Source organism: Dunckerocampus dactyliophorus, chromosome 1 (genome assembly GCF_027744805.1).
Source record: "Dunckerocampus dactyliophorus isolate RoL2022-P2 chromosome 1, RoL_Ddac_1.1, whole genome shotgun sequence".
NCBI classification, from domain to species: Eukaryota; Metazoa; Chordata; class Actinopteri; order Syngnathiformes; family Syngnathidae; genus Dunckerocampus; species Dunckerocampus dactyliophorus.
In genome coordinates, this window is record NC_072819.1 from 42,087,084 (window position 1) to 42,108,601 (window position 21,518).

General features: G+C 40.9%; 1 protein-coding gene across 4 annotated transcripts in view; it reads right to left on the reverse strand.

Annotated features, from left to right (window-relative positions):
- Nucleotides 1–19,336, reverse strand: part of LOC129182706 (nuclear receptor coactivator 3-like) — a 62,489-nt gene extending 43,153 nt beyond the window's left edge. For 3 of the 4 annotated variants that reach the window (XM_054779174.1, XM_054779168.1, XM_054779143.1), the window contains exon 1: nucleotides 19,203–19,336. The gene's annotated coding sequence lies outside the window, so the exon portion shown is untranslated. Of the gene's footprint in view, nucleotides 1–18,877; nucleotides 19,061–19,202 lie in introns of those variants that run through there. The other variant, XM_054779151.1, reaches the window with a different exon arrangement.
- Between the last annotated feature and the right edge of the window lie 2,182 nt (nucleotides 19,337–21,518).

Here is a 21,518-nt window from a genome sequence, read left to right on the forward strand (position 1 = left end):
TTCCGCAGCCAATCACAGCGAGTCTCTGGTTGCTACAGGAACTTTGACCCACACACAGAATTTCACTGTAAAGATCCACTGCCAGTGTTTTGCCTCCAACTCAACTGTTATTTTTTCACCGATGGCATTTTTAAAATGATCAATATACCTCTTTTTGGAGACAATACATCATGAAGAACGGCAGTGATGCCGGAGTTAATGTCAATGCCAGCACAGTTAATGTATATCTTGACCAAGCAACTGCAGAGACACACCCCGCTCACTCCCAACGTGCTCAGCAGCAGGGTGCATAAGTGTGTGTGCGTGCTTACAGGCATGCGAGGTAAGCGTGTGTGTCTACCAAGGGGGAGGAGGCTGCATTTTGATCATAGCATCAGGAAGGGGAGGGGCGGCTCTGCAAAGTGAGCAAGCAGAGAGTCAGCATGGCTGCTGAATGGAAATGCTTCAAGCCTCCGTGTATCTGTGTGTGTTTTCAATTGCCTCTCCATCACACCCTTGGTGTGTGTGTGTGTGTGTGTGAGCACATGCGTGTTTGATTAATTAACAGCCATGGCCACAGAAGAAGCTACCTGTTGTTCAATTCTGCCTATAAATCAACTGTACAACTGGCTCCCAGCCCATAGAGACAGCAACGGGTTACAGTTCTCACATGCAAATGCCAAAATGTGACACATGATCACCAAAACTGAAGCTATCCTGCATACATACAGACAGTATGTATTAGGGGTGATGAAAACTTGGAAAGATTTCTTGTCGATAATAAATAAATTTGATTAATCATATGGTAAATGAAAATGAACTTGATAATTTTGCTGGCCTCCATTTACAGTGGAACCTTGGTTAGCACCATTAATTCATTCCAGGCCCGACTCTAACCGAAACAAACGTTAACCGAATACATTTTTCCCCACACACAATAATGTAAATGCAATTAATCCAGAAAGCCAACACAAATCACATTTTTATAGTTTGACAATTATAATTTTACAGGCATAAAACAATTCAAAATGTATTTAAATACATATAAATGATGAATGAAAGGTGGTGGGAGTTGATCTCGCTGCCACAGCGAACAGCGAACTCTCACATCTTCAATGAAGGCAAAAGCCATAAATATCCATTTATCCTTTTCATTTGTAATTTATATGCATTTACAATTGTTGTAAATTGTAAATTGTTGTATGTATCGGAAAAACTATAAAAACATGTGTTAACACTTTTGAGAGTCGAACACTGATGACATCATATACGGCAATGTAACTTCCGGTTGCCATTTTGTTTAGCCAATAGGATGCTAACAAGGAAGTACAGTTTGTGATTAAAAAAAAAAAAAACATTAAAAGGGATAGTTCGGATTTTTTGACATGACGTTGTAAGTCAACAATATGCGTTCAAAAGACTAATACTGTGGATGAAGACCGCTGCGAAACTAACTCTGCGGCCTTCATCTGCGTAAACACCGGAACACATACACAACAAAGGCCAAGCGGCAGCGCCCAGTGATAGGAACGGAGAGAAAATAATGCCGAGTGATTGAGGTATCTGAGTCACTTTGTCTCTGTGGGGGAGGCGGCGCTGCTAGCATACACACACGGCAAAAGAGTGGAGCTTCACGAGGAGCAATGCAAGGTAACGTAGTAGAAGTTAGGAGGGAAAAAAGATTCTTGCAAAGCCAAATGCCACAGCGCCTGTGTGGGAATAATAATGAGCAAGGTGAGCCTATCAACACGCTCTAGATGCAGAACCTTCGTCCCAACAGCCAACGGAACAATGCAAAACTGTGTGCATTCACAGTTGTCGCAAAATAAATGCTGCTCTTTATTACAGTTGAAAAACCAGCATTTTAAGAAATGCTGCAAACATTAGACAGTATGAACTGCCTGTGAGAAAATACATCACAAACAACAATTCCACAATTTTACAGAATGAAAGGTGACTTGTGAAAAGGAAATACTGCATTATTATGACATATTATCATATGTGATAACATCAGTGGATTATTTGGTCTCAAAATAACAACATCGTTAAGCCTCAATTTGTAGGACAATAAACATTTAAAAACGCACCTGCATTGTTCTGTAATCCAGTTAAATAAAAGCTTGTTTGTCCAGTCATACATTTTCTGTGTACTTTGCTTAACATGATTATTAAAATCTTGTCTCGCCTTCAATCTCGTGCATTGTCTCATTTCGTGAGTTGGATGTCACGATGTCTACAAGTATAATCTGTCGAGAGGAACAGTGATGCTCTTGAAAGGTTTCATCAATGTGAAATTGATGTTCATCAGGCCTATTTTTATTCAGCTGAGAGCATGTTCTTGATTATGGATGGACCAACTGCAGCATCATCCTCATCTAAAGACTGATGAAAGTGATGGTATATATTTTTTAAAAGGAGCATTCATCCCTCCAGTGGAGTTCTGCACGCGAGGAGCTGCAATTGCCAGCATTTTGATAATGAAGGTGATAAACACTATGGAATTCAAGATATAAATCAAAACACAAAAGGTGGTATCCATGTGGATCTCGCTGCCTCATAGCAGTCAAGTCTTCAATCAAGGCAAAAGTGATGTTACATGTTCATTTATCCCTTTAATTAGTTTTTTTATATGCAGTTTGAATTTTTTTTTGTATGTAAAACTATAATTGTGTGTTGTGTGTTAATATTTTTGACTGTCCGGAACAGATTTTTTATTGAAAAACCTAATTCAGTTAGAGTACGTTTTGGTTTGAGTTGGTCCTTCTGGAATGGATTATGGTAACTGAGGTTCCACTGTATTTATCTCGAATGTTGAAATGACAGCATGAAACGTTTCCTTACTTATAAGAGATCTAGTAAGTCAGTTTCATGCATTAAAAATAAATTGTAATGGCTAAAACCCAGCAATATTTGGTTGAAAGAAAACTTTTGCCTGACAAAAACGTGACATGAAAGTTCAATTTCTGATGCGAAGAGAAAAACGCATTTCTCCACTGACCAGTAACAATGAATAAAAGGTCTCAGCGTTTCACATAGACAGATCACCTTACGTCTCAGTCTTTCTGCCTCAGTGGGCTTCCATCAATCTTTCCCCAATTTGGCCACTTTTCTAACCAGTTCTCAGGTCTCAATGGGGGGAAGCTCAGCGGGCGTGTGACACTCAGGGACGGCTGATAATGCTGGTGAAGGTCGGCGTTGACAGCAACTGATGACTTGCTAAGAGGAACATTTTATCAGTCTTTTCTAACTTTTTTCTTTCTGATTGAGTATCAGGTAAATAATCCTGCAGCAACAAGATCCATATTATGTGCTTTTTGTTCTTCTATTTTAGGAGCTACTGCTTATCCTCTTCATGGCCACATGGAAGCAGAAGTCTATTCCAGCTGACTTGAAGTTGGAGACTCCTTGGACTAATCGCCTGTCAACCACAAGACAAGCAGCAAAAAAACTACAGCATTCAAATATACATTCACAGCGTAATGGTAAACACGGTGAAACTCTGTCGAAGTTGCTACAGTACAGCCGGAGACATCCTTGCTTTCCTTGGGTAAGAGACCTCAGTGTTACACAAAGGTGGTGTAACGTTACACACTAAATGGACACTTGAAATGTAATGTTGTCCATTGTTCTGCAGCTTCAAATCCCTGAGTGGTGCTACAACTGTAGAACGAAACTGAATTTTTTCCAAAAAAACATCCTTAACCCTGTTCAGGACTAGGGGTGAGACTCTCTGGCCACTTCATTATTCGATGTGATTATGATTCGGGCCTGCGATGCGATGATAAAACGATTATCGATGCATCTTTTGTGATCAATAGTCCAATTTTTCATGCACAATTTTTTTAACTCACTCTGTACTACTAAAACAAAGCATATTTGTAATGATCCACAATTAAAACAAACATGAAACAGATTAACTGACTTCCATTATCTTTTAATAATTGAAAGGTTCCATCTACCATATTTCCCATTGCACAGGACCAGCAGGAAAGGTAAAGTGCACCAGTAGCAGCATGTATAAAATTAACAAACTTCAGCATCTTCTGAGTAAACGACATTATTCACAAATAAATAATAGACTTCTGAATTCAAACTAAAATCCTGAGCATCAAAATCTCTGGCAAAATAGAAAAGTCAAAAACAGCTTTCATACAAAATATAGATTTCTGTACCAGCAGCTCTCATACAAGAATAAGGCTTGCAGACATCAGTATATTATAAACAACCAAAAAAAACTAGGCGGTCCATATTCACAATTGCAGTGTCAGTGAAATAACGTTGCAATGGGATGTTGTATTTGGGTTCCAAAGTGCGCAACAAAGCACGAAAGCCCTGCTTCTCAACCACTGAATTCGGCCACAAATCCTTCACAATACAAGTTGCGACTGACTCTGTGATTCGCTTCGCCTTTTCCGAGTTGGGTGGAAAATTAGTTACCACCTGCTCTGTGGTTCACTGGTTGGCAGCAACTTCAGCTGGCTGTTTTTCTTCCTGGTTCAGGTGCAAACGTGCCATGTGGTTTCTCATATTTGTCGTGTTCCCAAAATATTTTAAGCTTGCAACACTTGCATATTGTCTGGCTCTTGTCCAGCTCATTTTTACCTTCAGCTACATGAAAGCCAAAGTGTTTTCAGACACTGGCTTTAAATACAGCAGGTGTGGGTCGAAGTTTACACTCAGCCATACTGGTAGCGCCTTACGCTTAGGTGCACCACCATAAACTGTCCAAGCGGCACTTCACCTTTCCGTCTTTTTTTTCTTTTTTTTGTTCCGTCAGTATCGATTGACATTTATGAATAGATTAATAATTGTCAATATCCACATCGCGATGCATCTAAGAATCGATTATTTCCTCATCCCTATTCAGGACTTGGGGCCCATCGCACAAAAGTAGGATTCAGACATCCAGGATAAACGACTGAACTGAGCTCAACCACACCAAAACATCAAGGCTTAATTGGTTGAACAAAACCAAGCCAGGATGAACAGACACGCCAAGTGAAACCAATCCCAGATCAGTGCACGTACGCGGCTTCCTTAAATAGATCCCGCTATCAATCAGAGAGTCACTGATTCACCATGGTGCTTTCCCCCGACGGAAATGGAAATCCTCTGAGGTTTACGAGGAGGCAAAACAGCAAATAAAAAAGAAAGGTAACACAGCCACGGTCATAAAACAAAGAGGGAAAGCGTGGCAAAGTATTGCAGATGTGATCTACAATACTTTGTGTCTAAGTAGTGCACAAATTCACACTCAGTGCTCCGCTGGAACCGTCCTAATTAAAATCCAAATAGTTAATTAATACTATGTTTGTTGCTTGTTTAACAAATCAGGAACAGCGGTGTACAGTAATATCGATGAACTCTTTATTGCTTTATTAGCACATCACCATTACCCGTTCATAGCTTCAACAGCATGTTAACTTCCGGTTTCCTCTCGAGTGACAAGCGTTCTGGGTAATGGAGTACACATCCACATTAACCAACACAATTGATATCTCTGAAAACGCAGTCACACTAGTTGAAATTTTAGGTGAAACTGACTGCAGATGTGAGTGAAATTGTGCAAATGTAACCCCATCATAGTGTATGACTTATCTTGTAGATGTGTATTTGTAATTATATGAGCTGTGGATTTTATATATAGAGTGGGAGATAGTAAATTATCTAATAAATGATCTAATGACTGCAATTTAATCTAAAATAATTTCTCTAAAATGATTGAAATGCATGATGACAAATGTTGAAATAATGACAGTGGGTGTAGTTGAATGTGATAATGTGTAATGGGCAGTGAAATAATTATTGGTTTCAATTTATGGTGACTGATGATTGAGATAAGGGATGAGATTAAATAGATCCTGGACCTTAGCCTGATCTGGAGCAGGCTAACTCCACAGAATAAATCTCCATGGGAACTTATGTCAGGACATATACCACCTCCACACTACCTGGAAACTGGATCACGGATAAGTTGAGCCAGGATAACCAAGATATCCCGGCTTAAAACCCTTTTCCTAGTTTTGTGCAATGGGCCCTTGTTTATTTTGTTGGTAAATAGAAACACTCAATACACAGAAAACAAACATGGCACACTGTCTGTCAAAGTAACACAATTTAATTGTAACAACCTGGCCTCCTACTGAAACCACTGGGCTGTATTTCACTTCTTTGTGCAGCTGAATTGTGTGACCACAAAGTTTAAATGGGGAGTGGTCACAAATTAGTACAGTCAAAACCGTACAGAGCAGCTTCAAAATCACGGTGACTGTACATTGGTTTGTAATATGAAGAATGTCTCTGTCATTGCTTTAGATTGGATTGCCTTCTATTGGTAGATCATGCAGACACGAGAGTAGCTAACAACACTCTGAGTTGTGTACAAGGCTTGCACAAACTTTAAATGGCAGAGTTGGGGTCAGGCATACACTTGTCTTCAAATAAAATAGAAAAAATGTCAGGTTTGAGCAACAAGTGCTTTGAGTATGGGGGAAAATATGAAGCCACTTGTTATTACCCTTTATATTACATTTCTCCATCTTAATCATGCACACACATTGCAATGGCATCCAGAAACACTCCACTGTGCAAAGTGGTGCAACGGCAAATTCCTGGTGGTTAATCTGTCAATTTGCCACAATTTTTTAGGTAAATGATAAAGTTCTGTTTTGGATGTGGATGTCAGTCACATCCCCAGTAGGATCATCAACAATTTCCCAGCACGACAGCACTCTGCACAACATTGTTCCCCGCTGAACACCACTGGTCAGAGCTAAAGGTCGACCCAGAAGTGTCTTGTAGGTAAATTATTAATGACTTGTTTTCTTTTTCTCCCTGCCCCCTTGCTCATTCTCCTCTCCTATACAGTATTTTTCTTTCTGATTGGTGTTTACTCATGCTGCCCTCTTCTCATCCCAACATCCTAGCCGTCTCCTTCTACCATCCTGCCTACACACCCTTTGTGTTCTAGTCAGTGCAGACATGTAGATATTTTAGACCTTGGTAGATTAGAGAGAGTGACTCTTCAACTGTATACAGCACCACATGCCACTATAGTGTATAAGGTCCTGCAGGTATACAAAACAATGCCTAATGTTGTATTTATGGAGGGTTTACAATTTGACATGCAACATGTGGCCCTCGGTTCATATCGTTCCGACTTTCGTTGCTTCGTGGTTACGTACACGTCCCCATAAATTAATTACTCCGTAAATACTGGTATAACTTGTTTCAACACGCACAGCGGACGAATACACGCTGAACGTTGCAAAGCTGCTTGGAGCAGCACCAAGAAGGGGCAAGGCGAGGCGAGGCGTGGATGGATGGATCCTGTACAATGTGTCTCATTCAAAGTTAAGTGGAGTGAATGATGTCGCTTATTAATTAACTTTTTGCACTTCATTATGTCTACCAAGCGTAAGGCAGGCTCTTCTGGGGAAGTGCGCTGAGAAAACGAAAAGCCATCACCATGGAAGTGAAAGTAGACATCAGAAGCTCTGGGAGAGGAGAAACGCCCATCAATATGGCTGCACTTTTGGTCTTAGCCGTTCAACTATGACGTCTATCATTAAGGATAGAGATCGTATCGCATAGGATTGGCTACTATGAAAGAGACAGTGATAACCAAACAACATAGTCGTCTTATTATTGAGAAGGAAAGGTTGCTTATGCTCTTGCTGGAAAACCAGAAACGCTGTATTCCAGTGAGCCTTATGTTGATTCACAAAGTGGTCCTGTACCTTCTACCTGAGCACCTTCTGCAGATCCTCCTGCCTCTTCTTCCTCCTCCTCCTCAGTTAATTCTTGTTTTATTACTGTATTGTATATTCTTCATGTGTTCTGTGTGCAGTGTGGGTGACTTAGGAGTTGATTTAGTTTCAATTTAGGTATAGCTTCGACTTACATCAAAACACGGCTTACATCACAGTCTAGGAACGGAACTCGTACGTAACAAGAGGACCACCTGCATTCTAAGACACTCTGTTTTCAAAGGTCTGTGCTTTGGCCTCTAAAATGCTGTTGTGTAAATGAATAGCAAAAAAAAAAAAAAAAACATCCAGAGCTCTTAACGTAATTGTCTAAAAACCTAAAACAGCAAAACTACGGATTACACATTGGGAGGACAGAACAATTTCCTCCTCGCTATACACATAAAACAGATACTAAACACACCGGATACTTTGTGATGAGATGTATAGATAAATATGAATAGATAAATACTGTAGGCAGGTAGGCAGTTGGCCCAAACAATGGCAGTTAAAAAGCCCCTTGAGAAAGATATCACCGCATCTTTTTTCTCATATTGCATGAAATCAATATTTATATTCTGGCCCCCTTTCCCTGCAAAGAGACTGTCACAGTTGTTTACTACGACTCAGATCTTACTGGACTAACAGGTTTGTTGTGGGAAGGCGAAAAAAAAAAAAAGAAGAAAGGGGTGTGGAGAGCTGGCAATAAAGAACTGATGCAACCAAAGATGCACCCTCTGTTTCTTTCCACTTGCCAGCATGGCAGAATTGCATGCTAAAGGCAGTAATTGTGCTGAGTCCTTATCAACAATGTGTAATTCAGCACTTTGGTTGAAGCCTAAGCCAGCGTCTTGTCTGCGCGTCATTTGAAAATCTCCTTAGTCACGTGTGTCACAGAGATTCCCAGGAAGTCACATCAGCTTCTGAGCCGAAGGCAAGCAGACACAACTAAGGAAAGGGGATTGATGATGGGGTTTTTTGTTCCCCAGTGTTACCGTTGAGAAAATATTGCAATAACACATTTTTTTGTGTGCTTAAATGCCAGGAAAGTTATCACTCACGACACCCTGTATATACGATACTGTGATCTGTTTAACATGGTACAGTTGACAGGGGACACACAGTCCTCCTGTGACATCACACCAGCAACACTGTGAATCAGGAAGGGAAGCAGAGGGGTGGCCAATGGAATGAAATTCACTTGGCCCAGCGCGCTGCTCCAAATCAAGGTGATGAGGTGAATGCAGTGGACCTTGGCGTCGCTATCATGCTATGCTGAAATGAGTGATGCTGCTGACACCGGAGAGAGGAACTGGTGGAAGGAGATGAGTGTGTGCATTAGGGGCAGAGCAATTGAGGAGGAGTGGCGGCAGAGGGGAAGGCAGGACGGGGGTGAACTGAGTTGAGGAGGTGGTCACATAACAGGCGGGTTCAGGCAGAGTTGAAGCCGCTGCCTCGCTGGGCTGCATCTGGTAACATTTACCTAAACTTCTGCCCTGTAAATGTTTTTGTGTGTGCGTGTATGGGTATGTAAAAGACACCTCAAAGGCATGAACTATGCCTGGATTTTTTTTTTTTTTTTAACAATGGAAAATGAGTAAAAACACAGAACTTCCCTTCTTTCAGCCACAACACCTCCCTCTTAGGACCCCTTTTACAAGCAACTATTAGCTTAAACCAAGGAAAAACATGCAAACTATACCCCCCTCCATACCCAACATCAACTCAGTTTTGCTTGGGGCAAACACAAACAGGACCAATGTTTGGCCAAGACGCATTTATACAAAAGTGATTTAAAAACATGAAAAGTGAAACAAATATGTTTACAACTACAAATGACACCATTCTTCTGTTGCTGCTATATGTTATTTTTTGTTTTTAAGTCACAAACAAAACCTGTGAGTGCTTTGAGATGGAGGGAACGACTCTTCTCTAGTCGCATTTTTGAAAGAGTATTTAGGAAGGTTTGATTACTTGCTAAATATAGCGACAAAGTCACTATGTTGATAACACTGAGCCCTCCGGCTCAGTCCTCTTATTGTCTGGCAGAACCGATGCATTTTAATGCGTCTATGAGTGAGGGAGAACAGGTAGCACCAATCTATTTGTAGCAGTTCAAATACCACCACAAATTAATTCATGTATGACAAACACTGACCTGACTCTGTGAGCAAGTTTAATATGGTTCAAAGAAGTTATTTGCTGTAAATTCTCACTACACAATTAAGCTCATTTTTCATGTTGTTAAATCAATGGGATGTGTGGTCAGGCAGAGAACCACACCGGTATGTCAACTTAATTTAGCCAACGTGTAGTGGCCTACTGTACTAATGGTGGCGGCAAACAGGGAGAAGTGTTTCCCGAGGGACTTCACAGCCCTCAGAGAAGAAGGAGAGAGGGAAGGGGTGCTTGGAGGTAGAGGACATATACACATCATTTATTGCTTTATTGACAAAAATAACAGTATGTCAATGGGAGAGGTGGAGGGTGCTGTGCTCGTTTAAACACGTCACCAAAGCGCTTTCTATTGGTCACTTTGAAGCAGTTTGTCTCATTTCCCCCCACTCCCACATCTAGCATGCAGACTACAGTATGTGCAGCACGATGCTCAGTTCAGTGCTGGCTGAACGACCTTGAGCAGGCGCGCAGGGTTGCGTTGCTGTGGCAACCAAGCCTCGCGCAACCAGTAACAGCTGGATGCAACAGCACTCACTGGATTTTTTCGGTAGTTGTCTCTTAACAAAACGACTCTTCCCTTCTTATTTTCTTCCTCCTCCTCTTCCCTTCCTCACAGTCGCCCATCTGTCATCTCTATTTCACACAAACACACAAGAAAATTGCGATCGCTTTACACAAAAGAAGAAAGCCTGGTCACACAATAACAATAACTCCAACTTAGCATCAGTACTGCGCTTCAGAAATACAATTTAGTCCTGTCTGCCCGCTACTGTAATTATGTGCAAAGAGTGAGAAGAAGCTACTACTACAGGGAGCAGAAAAAAACAGGAAGCAGGCACCACAGGCAACTAACAAACGCAAACTCTCACATAAGAAAGGCATTGAGATGGCCACTTGACATTCCTCTCACAGAAAAATGAAGCGAGCGAAAGGAGACATGAGCTGTACCGAAGCGTTCCGATGAGAGCCAGGAAAAGCAAAGTGAACACACTTAAAATAGTTGCCCTGAGGTTGTGCCCAGCGACACTTCTTTCATCACCATTTAGCATGTCAATTTTGCACACACATAAATGTCCTTTATGAAATATATTCCTGAATTAACCTAATTTCCAGTCCACAAACTACAACCATGCTGCATAGTTCAGCTCTCACAAAAAGGTATGATTTAGAGATGCAGCATGTGTAGATAGTACAGTTGGGACAAGGCAGCACATTACAATCAGAAATCATTACGGTCACATGCAATGAACTTTTTGAAGATTTTGAATTTTTAATGTGAAGCAAATTTTTGTAATGTAATGTGGAAACACTTAGCAAAATATTGTGATAATCAGGGGTGTCCTGATTCAATATTGATATCAGATATTGGGCCGATATCAGCCAAAAAAAAAAAAAGAGTATCGGATTATATCGGCCCGCATCTAAAATCTTTGATATTGGCACTCTGATACAAGCAGTTGATTCCCGACTCCAGCTCAACATGTCTATCCAGCAGCAGCCGAATAGAGGCCACGTGGTCACAACAGCAGCGTGTCCTATAGTGTTAACGTAGTAATAAGGAGTAGAAGTCATGTCGGTCGTGTGTATTTTTTGTTAAAGTCCAAAAAAGATGTTGCAGCTGAGTGCAAAACTTCCATCCATCCATTTATTTTCTACGTCGCTTATCCTCACGAGGGTCGCGGGTGAGTGCAAAACTTGTTCTGCACAATAGTCCGATGAGGTTCATTTGGTCTAACATGCATACATTCTAAACAGTTATTTTTTTTTACAGACTAGACAGAGTTAGCTAGTTTTTTCGTACCGGACGGTTTCGACTTGCAGTCTTCCTCAAAGTTCAACATCACGTGACCACTCTGAGGAAGACTGCAAGCGAGTAGTCAAAATTCTCAGGTTTAGCTTGTTATACACAACTTTCCCTGTAGTGGAACCGAACCAGGGAAGTTTAATATGACCAAAACTCATCGCACATTTGAAGCAGCATCACACGGGAAACTCCCATGGTACGACAAGAAGTCATTAGATATCACAGAAAAAAGACGACAAGCCCTGTCGGTCGTGAGTAACGTCGGGTTTAAACGCTGAATTCAGCACCTCAAACCTCGCTATATTATACTGAGCTGCCACTACATTTTTGATAAAAAAAACACAGTTTCCGCTACATGTAATGGATCATGGCGGGGCGCCACGGCTCAATATAAAGCCGCCACACCTTGGAATTTTTTTTTTTTTTAACGTGAAAACAATGTTAACTAATGCAATGTACAAATGGACATATGTGCTGTATCAGGGGTGCCTGTTACAGCAATCGCAAAGATAGTGTTGGTCATAACTGCTGCCTGCCTCATCATAATCACTTCGTAGATGTCATATGACATCAGTCAGCTGACATTCAGCCCCCTCCTGATTTGCTCTTGGCATAAAAAATGGAGAACAGTTGTCTGCAGCCACACACACACACGGATAATGCAACTTTCATCTTTATTATTCCGATCACAGATAAACTAACTCAGCAGTAAGATGCCTATATCTATAACAAAAGTTATCTGTTCACTTGCAGCGGCTACTTTTGTACAAAAAAATAGTCAGTTGTTTCATGGCTGCGATTCGTGTCATGAACTCTACTGTATAAATGTGTTTTCTCCACGTTCGTTTGTTAAACTACTATTTCACGATGAATTGGAAAATGTGCCCATTGCTGAAAGCTTTTTAATATGCTGCTTTGACTATGGCTGCATTGTATTTTGCATAATCCTTTTAATTTCTCATATACAGTATCTGTAATGTTGTATAGCAAACGCTAACTGGACGTAATACATGATGAACGCTACGTGGCTATTTTCACTGACATATTACTTAGTTTATGTACACAACTATTGAGGAATTATGTGTAATTATCTTTATTGCCAGTGAATTACTGAATGATATCAACTATTTTGATGACCTGGAAACTTTGAAACTGTAAATGTGAAATACTAATCATTAGTATTTAGTATAGTATTTGCAAAGTTTACCAGTTACATTTTATATATGTTATATGTTTTATAGTAAAAGGTAGATCATGATCAGATAGATACAGTACATGTATAGCCGATTATTTACATATTGACCACAATTAATTTGACATAAAATATCTATCAAATATCATAGAAACGTTTCACTACACTTTAGTTTGAAAAACATGCACCGGAATCACCTGTCTGCCCTGTTGGCACTTGACAGATAAAGAGTGGAAGAAAAGACAGAGAGAAAGGCATTTAAAGTTAATTAATACATTTGTTTTCAAGCCTGTGAAAACGACCCTAATGTTGACATTATTAGCAGTAAATTTAAACATTAAAAAACAAATTCCTGCCACAGCGACGCAGCAGTGGCACGACACGGCGGCGGCAGTCCGCCTCCCATGCAGCCAGCCACCACAGCTTAAAAAAAATGCTGGGGGAAATCCTGAAAATCACGACCCAGATACATAAAGAAGTGAATCGGACAGCACAGCCAGTAAGTGCAACCACCAAACAAAGCAGCTGGTGTCTACTTCTGGCTTATTCAAGTACCCATTGCTTCCAAGAAAACAAATATTAGACACGTGTGCTGATGCAAAGCTTGAGGCACAATGAAATCTCTCTCGATAGCGAGCGCGACAGTTTGTAGCACTATCCTTAAGTACGCCTCGACTCCGTACTGGAATCAAGTATCCCACGATGCATTCTGAAAAGTAATGTTTAACCATGCACTTTGCAGACTCACTTACCATACATACTCCACAAGTGGTGGCTGGGTAAATACATGGTAAGCATGCATATCTGGTTAAATGATGAGTAGTCAGTAGTGAACACAAAATATATACATTTTTTTATGCCTTTTGTCTACCACCTAGGGGGAGTTCATCCACACATACACTTTAGGAAACCCTTTTAAGCTATTAATGAGTCCATCAGTCTGCTTTGATCCAAGATGTTTTAATTGCATGCGAGCAATGAATTCATTAGCAGCACAGAGAAAATAATCTGAATCGCCTTCAAGAGGGTTTCTTCCCCCATCTTGCCAAAGAGCTCCTCTATTGCCAACTTCGGCACACCCTAAAGGCTGAGGGAATGATCCCTTGTATTCTTGTACACTTACTCTTTGAAAATGCTCATACTTTAGTGTGTGACTAATGCACCTGCTGCTCTTTCCTTATGATTTTATTTTATTATTATCATCATCATCACACAAAAATGAGACCTACTAGTGTGTATTATTTTATTGTATGAAAAATTTGGTTACAGATTATTGGTCTGGTGTTATTGGTGGTAAAAAACGGTGTGACTGTATTAAATAAAGCTAAGAGGCATCAACCACTGGATAGCAGGACAAAAATGAGTGAGATAAAAAAAATTTAAAAAAAAAACGACCCCTCCTACATAGAGCCAAATCAATGTGAGCCAGTGAAGATTAATTCCTGTTTAACACATCCTGACACATGGAGAAAGGGCCTCAATAACAACAGGACAACAGTTCAGTCGTCACACTACGGCTAACGGGGGAGGGCAAGGGACATGGGGAGAAATACCCAAGAGAGAAAAAGCGAGAATAGAATAAAGAATGTGGAGTGTTCCAGTCAGAAAGCTTCCTGATTCCACAGCAGCGGGAAAAGGACTGAGCAGAATAGAGAGAGGGGATAACAAAAGGACACAAAACAATGGAAGAATTCTAGGTAGAATTCCAGCAAGAGGCTCCACCTGGGCCCCTCCTCCCTTCGATACCCACGTTCCCTTCATTTTCACAAGCTTCCCAGACTGGTGGGTGAGGACTAGCCTCTCTGGAGCCCTGCCCCCACTGTAGGACCGAGTCACCAGCATCCCCTGCTAACCTCTGTAGCCTTGTTGCCTCCATTCAGCAAACATTGTGCATCACTGTCACCCACCTCCTCTTCTCATTCAGGTCTCCATCCACTTATAGCAAAGACCACACCATTTCTGTTCTATTCCTCACCACGTGCTACCATGTTGTGCCAAAGACCTGGATCACAGGGTGGACTGTAAATCTGAGAGGTGACGTGCAGAGGAGGGTGACTGACTACTCCCTGCCACACCTATTCACTTGAGCAGTAAGCGGCCATGTTAGACGCTGCTTTGTCCAACTGTACATTTCTTTGTAAGAGGAACAAATCACATTGCCTTATGCTGTCCAGTTATGTATGTATGACACTGCATGTGTCACTGGTTTAGGTTTGATTATTCCTGACTTGTAAAGTAAAAAGTAAACAATAACAACTGACCCTTTTTTTTTTTTTAAATTAAAAAGGACCTACAGGGCATCCGCAAAGTACGCACAGCGCTTCGCTTTCTCCACATTTATGCATTATTCCATTAATTTTTCTTTCAACACTTTACACAAAATAGCCCATAATGGCAACATTACAAATGTATTGTAATTGATGTGAAACTGAAAAGGGGATGGATTAAATAACCTTTGGTTCTTCCTACTCCTTTTTGCACAAGTGGAACTGTGAATGGTAGTGTACATGTTCAAAATAAAACATTGTCATTAACATTACCATATTCACAAACGTCGCCCCGGGGCTAAACATTGAGCTCAGGTGCATCCTTTTTCCACCGATCATCCTTGAGATGTTTCTACATCTTAATTGGAGCCCACCTGTGGTAAATTTAGTTGATTTGACATGATTTGAAAAAGCACACACCTGTCGGTCCCACAAGTGACATTGAATGTCAGACCACAAACCAAGCATGAAGTCAAAGGAATTGTCTGTAGACTTCCAAGGCAGGATTGTCTGGAGGTACAAATTTGGGAAGGGTATATAAACCTCTCTGTTGCTTTGAAGGCCCCAATGAGCACCATGGCTTCCATCATCCAGATGATGTTCGGAACCACCAGGACTCATCCAAGAATTGGCCGGCCGTCTTAGAGAGCCGGGCCTGAGTCGAGCAGGTGACTAAGAACCCGATGCTCATCGGGCCAATAGCATCCTTGACAGTGAAGCATGGTGGCGGCAGTATCATGCTGTGAGGATGATTTTCAGCGTCAGGAATAGGAATGGGTACATTTGACATTTGAACCGATATGGTACCAATACCTGGTACCTGGGAATCGATACCGTGACTCAACGGTACCAGTTTTCTGTACCTTCGTCTGTGTTTGTGTGGTAAGAAATGCTAATTTACTCATTTTATGAATGAATTATTATTCATTTTTTATTTAAGACATTTATCTCGCAATATATAAACTTTAGGTTTAAAACAAACGAGCAAAAGGAGTTAGTACAAATAAAAAGGTATATTTTAGAACTTGAATTGTACTGTAATACAAAACAAATGAAAGTGAAGCAAACTTCAATGCTACTACAAAGCGATTGTGGTCTTTGAATTGCTTTGAGCATAGAAGAATACGAAGCTACATGCTATAGCTTTCCTTGTCAAAGTCTGCCGGATAGTATAACTTTCTACAGCTCTTTCGTGTTGTCGGTAATGTTTTAATGTGTGCTTCAATGACATCTGCTTTGGTCCGTGTGGTTGTGGCGCTCCTGAGAGGCATAGAAAGAGATCAACTTCACTATACAAGCTGTCTGCTATTTGTACATAGTGAATGATTTTTAATTGCTGGATTACATGTCAATGTTATCTAAATCGTTCTACATGGACATTCCAAATGTACTTTACTAAATGAAGTATTACTAAAAGATGTTGGATGTGAATGTTCTTTATCACATACTTTTTCGTATTATCTACCAACCTGCTATTGTTGTTGTATACTTATCACTGACTAACAAAATACACATCTATGATTTTCAGTCTGTTTAAATTCATTTTTTAATACAAAAATGACGTTTTGGTGGTTTTGTTTGGTTAAAATACAGATGTTTGGTTGTTTCTACACATCGGGGTGCATTCATCCAGGCGTCATGTCTCGTATTAAAAGTGTCTTCTTCCAGAAAATTGACATTTATTAAACAGGTAGGTTTTATTGTCGCCGTATTAAAAATAGGACTTCTTTCAGCTTCTGTAGCTTTAATTTGTCTCTTTGTTGGTGTAAACATTACCTCGTCCCTCTGGCTTCGTCTTGTTCTCTTGTGAATTTACTTGCATTAGGTTCGGCCCCACGACACTCCGCAGAGACTGCCGAAACATGGTACCTTTTGATTTTACATGAATCGGTGCTCGGTCGGTGCCTATAAAAGTACCGTTTTTGGTACCCATCTCTAGTCAGGAACTCGGAGACTGTCAAGATTGAGGGTAAAATGAAAGTAGAAATGTACAGAAACATCCTGGAAGAAAATCTGCTCCAGAACAATCTTGACCATTCCGGCAACGGTTCAGCTTTCAGCAGGACAACAATCTTGAGCACCCATGCAGCCAAGGTCTCAAAGGAGTGGCTTCAGGTCAACTCTGTGAATGTCCTCGATCCGAGACTTAAATCCGATTGAACATCTCTGGAGAGATGTGAAAATGGCTGTTAACCAATACTTCTCATACAAACTGATGGTGCTTGAGAGGTGTGGCAAAGAGGAATGGGCGAAACAGCCAAATATAGGTGTGCCAAGCTTGTGGTATCATATTCAAAAAGACTTGAGACATAACAGTAGAGCGGACATTTATTCATGTGTATCTTTCACACAGAACCCAGTGAAACGGTACATTTGCGTGCGGCACGCAGTGACTTGGCTTCTGGCAATAGGATCTGGTGCGATGTTGACGATACATGTTGGATCATTGCTTTCAATGCAACAGGGCGAGAAAAGTTAGTTACAACACTCTGATAAGACCTAAAGCTGGCAACTTCCACTACCCATTCTGATCACAGAAAATTCCTGGCTCTAACAGGCAGAGTGAAAGGGGCTTCGGACACAAATAAAGCCCAGACATGCTCTGTCTCTCTTGTTCAAACAGCACTGTGCACATAACCCAGCCAATCATCCAACAGGTGCGCTAGAATTAGTGATCCTAGTGCTCCCTTTATATGTATTGAAATGTGATCATTTTAAAAAACAACCAATAATTCCATATATGTAATAAAGATCAATAATAATAATACATTATTATATATTATAACGTATGCGTAACTTGCACTTTATGAATCTGCAGCTGAACCACCGGAGAGCTCCTAAACTGCATTTCATAACTGACAAAGTTAGATTCTATTGTAACATAGGCCTTGTCCTGTCAGTGCAGGATAATGATCCTTACTGAGAACCTTCACACTGTTATTAAAAGGAAAAAAATAATGCAATTATGCTGAAGTGCACGCCTGACCACAATGACGTATATATAGAGGTAGACTACATGTATTTCAAATCTGTTTGCACACACTGGAGAGCAGACAGTGCAAAGTAGGCTCAGATGCTCAAGCACAGGGCTCCACACGCACACACACCTTCAGGCATCAAACCAGCGAGCTCCAGTGTTACAGGGGAGAGTGTTTGTACACGGCCACGGTGCTGCCCCCTGCAGATATGCAAAGCGAGACGCCTTACGGAGGATACGAGCAGATGACAGACTCAAGCGAGGCAAAAACAAGCACGCTCACTCTTTCCCCTACTATATTTGCACGTAAAGCGTCCGCGATACAATGCACAAACATGCACTTTGGAGCCAGACCACTTTTTGTGTTACTGCACCGTGCAGGACTCCAGCTGGCTACGACAGTCAGACAGCCAGACAGTCCGCATCTTAACATATTGCACACAACAGTAAAACACAGCCTTGATCTGAAACATGATGCATATAGTATATCATATGAACGATCGTGTGTGCACTGATCACATCAAGAAACCTTTGGCTCCATCGCGTCGACACCGCATCGTGCACATCATGTCTGCAAGCTGCCAGCCGACCACCATGGTCAAGCCGGGCTAAAATGTACAGTTGTGTTCGCAAGCTGGTGGCATGCGTGTATGTGGGTCTGCAAATGCGTGCAGAGAGAAAATAAAGCATGCTCTTCCTAAACTTTGCGACATATTAAGCGGAAGCACTTACCGCCAGCAGTTTGTGTGTAAACTACACAGCTTGCGTGAAGTTCACTTGGTTAAATAAAGATACACAAAATGAATTCAATCATCTCCAAGGCTGTATGACAAACAGTATGCAGTATCTCACATGCACACGTGAAATGAAATGTTTGGTGTCATTTACAAGAGTGTGCACTATGCCCTCCGCACGGTACGGATACCAATTTGTGTGCACTGCCGCAGGGAACACAAGTCAGCGGGCTACATTTCTGCCCTCTATCGCATTGCAAACCAAACACAAAGTCACGTTAAATTCGTGTCTGAATGCCAACAAACACCCACAGAGGGCTTACCTTGTAAACGTATCTCTCTACCGGATCAATATTTCTTCTTTACACCATTAACTCTCCGCCATCTTCGGTACTGTTTGTTTAAATGAGAAACACTCCCGGAGCCTAAAGGAGCCAGTTCTGTAAGTTGAGGTGTTGCGAGGGATTGTGGGTAATGTAGTTTAGTGACGAAAAGCACCACGCTTCCGACTTCTCCTGTCAACCAGGATATGGACTACAGGCAGACGACACCACTGTACCGGGCGAAGCAGGGGAGGTGAGAGGATTTCTGGGGGCGTTCGCTGTCTGTCTCGCCGCCTGCAGACGAGTGTCAGCGACGAAAGCAGGTCGGCCAAAGGTGACAACGTGTGAACCTTCACTTGACCTCCAGACATTTTCAGAATGTTGTTCATTTACTGACAACCACAGCAAGTTAAACGTGAATAACAGACATTATTTCCCTTCTAAATTGAACAGAACAGTTATCAAATACGATTTAAGCAAAAGTACCCTAACTACAGCAATGCCATAATGATCTTTACTATTAATTTCGCTCTGCCTTTGTTGTTATAATACACTATCTGAAAAACTTGTCTTTCCTTCTGTTTACTGTTTTACTATGTCTAAAACACTGCTAAAAAAAGACATGCTGGAATAGTGGTTTGCGCGACTGTCTCACAGTCAGGAGATCTGTGTCAGAATCTCAGATGGAACATATCATATATACAGTAAATATATATATATATATATATATATATATATATATATATATATATATACTGTACATATATATAGCGAGCCATCCATCCATTTTCTATGCGGCTTGTCCTCACTACAGTCGAAGGGGTATGCTGTAGCCAATCCCAGCTGACTTTGGAGACAAATATATATATGTATATATTATATAATATATGTATTATATATTATATAATATCAATAATAATAATATAAATACTTAATAATTAATTAAATTAATACATTATTAATATTGTATGTATAATTTTTCGGGTTATTTGCTTTAGACTTCTGACTGTCCTGCACATACGGGCGAATGTTGGCTACATTAACTGCCGTTTGCTGATGATCATATCATGAACTTGGAAAAGTCACCATACTCCGTCAAGTGTTTGTTCTTCAAATGCCATATTAAATTAAAGCTTGCTACCCCAGTGAGATATTTTTCGTGGCATGTTTTGCAGGGTGCAAAATGGATATCATTCTCACAAACGGCAGGTAAGTTCCACACGGCAGACATGTTTGGCACACCTGTGCTATGTGAAGGAAAGTGGGCAAGGGACAATCTCTACAGGCTGCATGCTGCAATAGTACGAGCCAGAGGTGATCGGCATTTGTGATCGGCATTTGTGATTGGCATTTGTGATCGCCGTTGAAAGGCATTTATTGGCATATGCCAATCACATGCTTTTTCACGGAAATCGGCCGATATTGATCAATTGGAGCACGGCTAAAAATATATACAATATACACACTCCTGATCACAATTTCAAGACCAGTTGAAAAATAATTTACATTTTGCACTGTTGGATCTTAAAGGAAAACTACATTTTTTGGGAAATTTTGCCCATCATCCACAATCCTTATGTGAGACATGAACACGTATGTCTTTCTATTTTCTGTGCCTTTTAAAGATAGAAAAACAGATTAAAAAAAGCTAGAGCTCAGTAGTGCACATAATGGGATAGACCTATGCCGTCTACAAAGACCGCTATTAAAGGGATGGTTCGGGTTTTTTTTACATGAAGTTGTATGACATCACCCTCAGCAGTGTAGTCCATCAACAGTGACTTACCCTGCACTTGGCCCCTTGAGCCCAGTTCTGGTTGGATTTTGGTGATAAGAAACTTAGTTCCTGTTTGTTATTGGGGTTACTTAAGTAAAGAGTTCGGCCTCTCAAAACAATATGTGTTCGAAAGACAAAAATGACAAAAATGCCTCCTAAAAAAAATCAAACCTTACAAATCGCTCCGCTTTACTTTCTCTGACGTCGTATTAATGCGCGCTATCGTTTGTCCATTGTTGTGTATGTGATGAAAATGGCTGCAATCCTCTCATTTTCACCGCTGTGGAACACATACGTAAACAAGATGGCTACGATGTCGCGGTGGATGCACCTTCACCACATACACAACAACGGACAGCCGATGAATGCAGTATTTATATGAAACTTTTTATTATTAAGGGAGAAAAAAAATCCAAACGTACATGGCACTGTGTGAAAAAGTGAAAAAAAAGGGCCACCTTTAGCAGTGACAACTGCAATCAAGCGTTTGCGATATCTTGCAATGGGTCTCTTACAGCGTTGTGGAGGAATTATGGCCC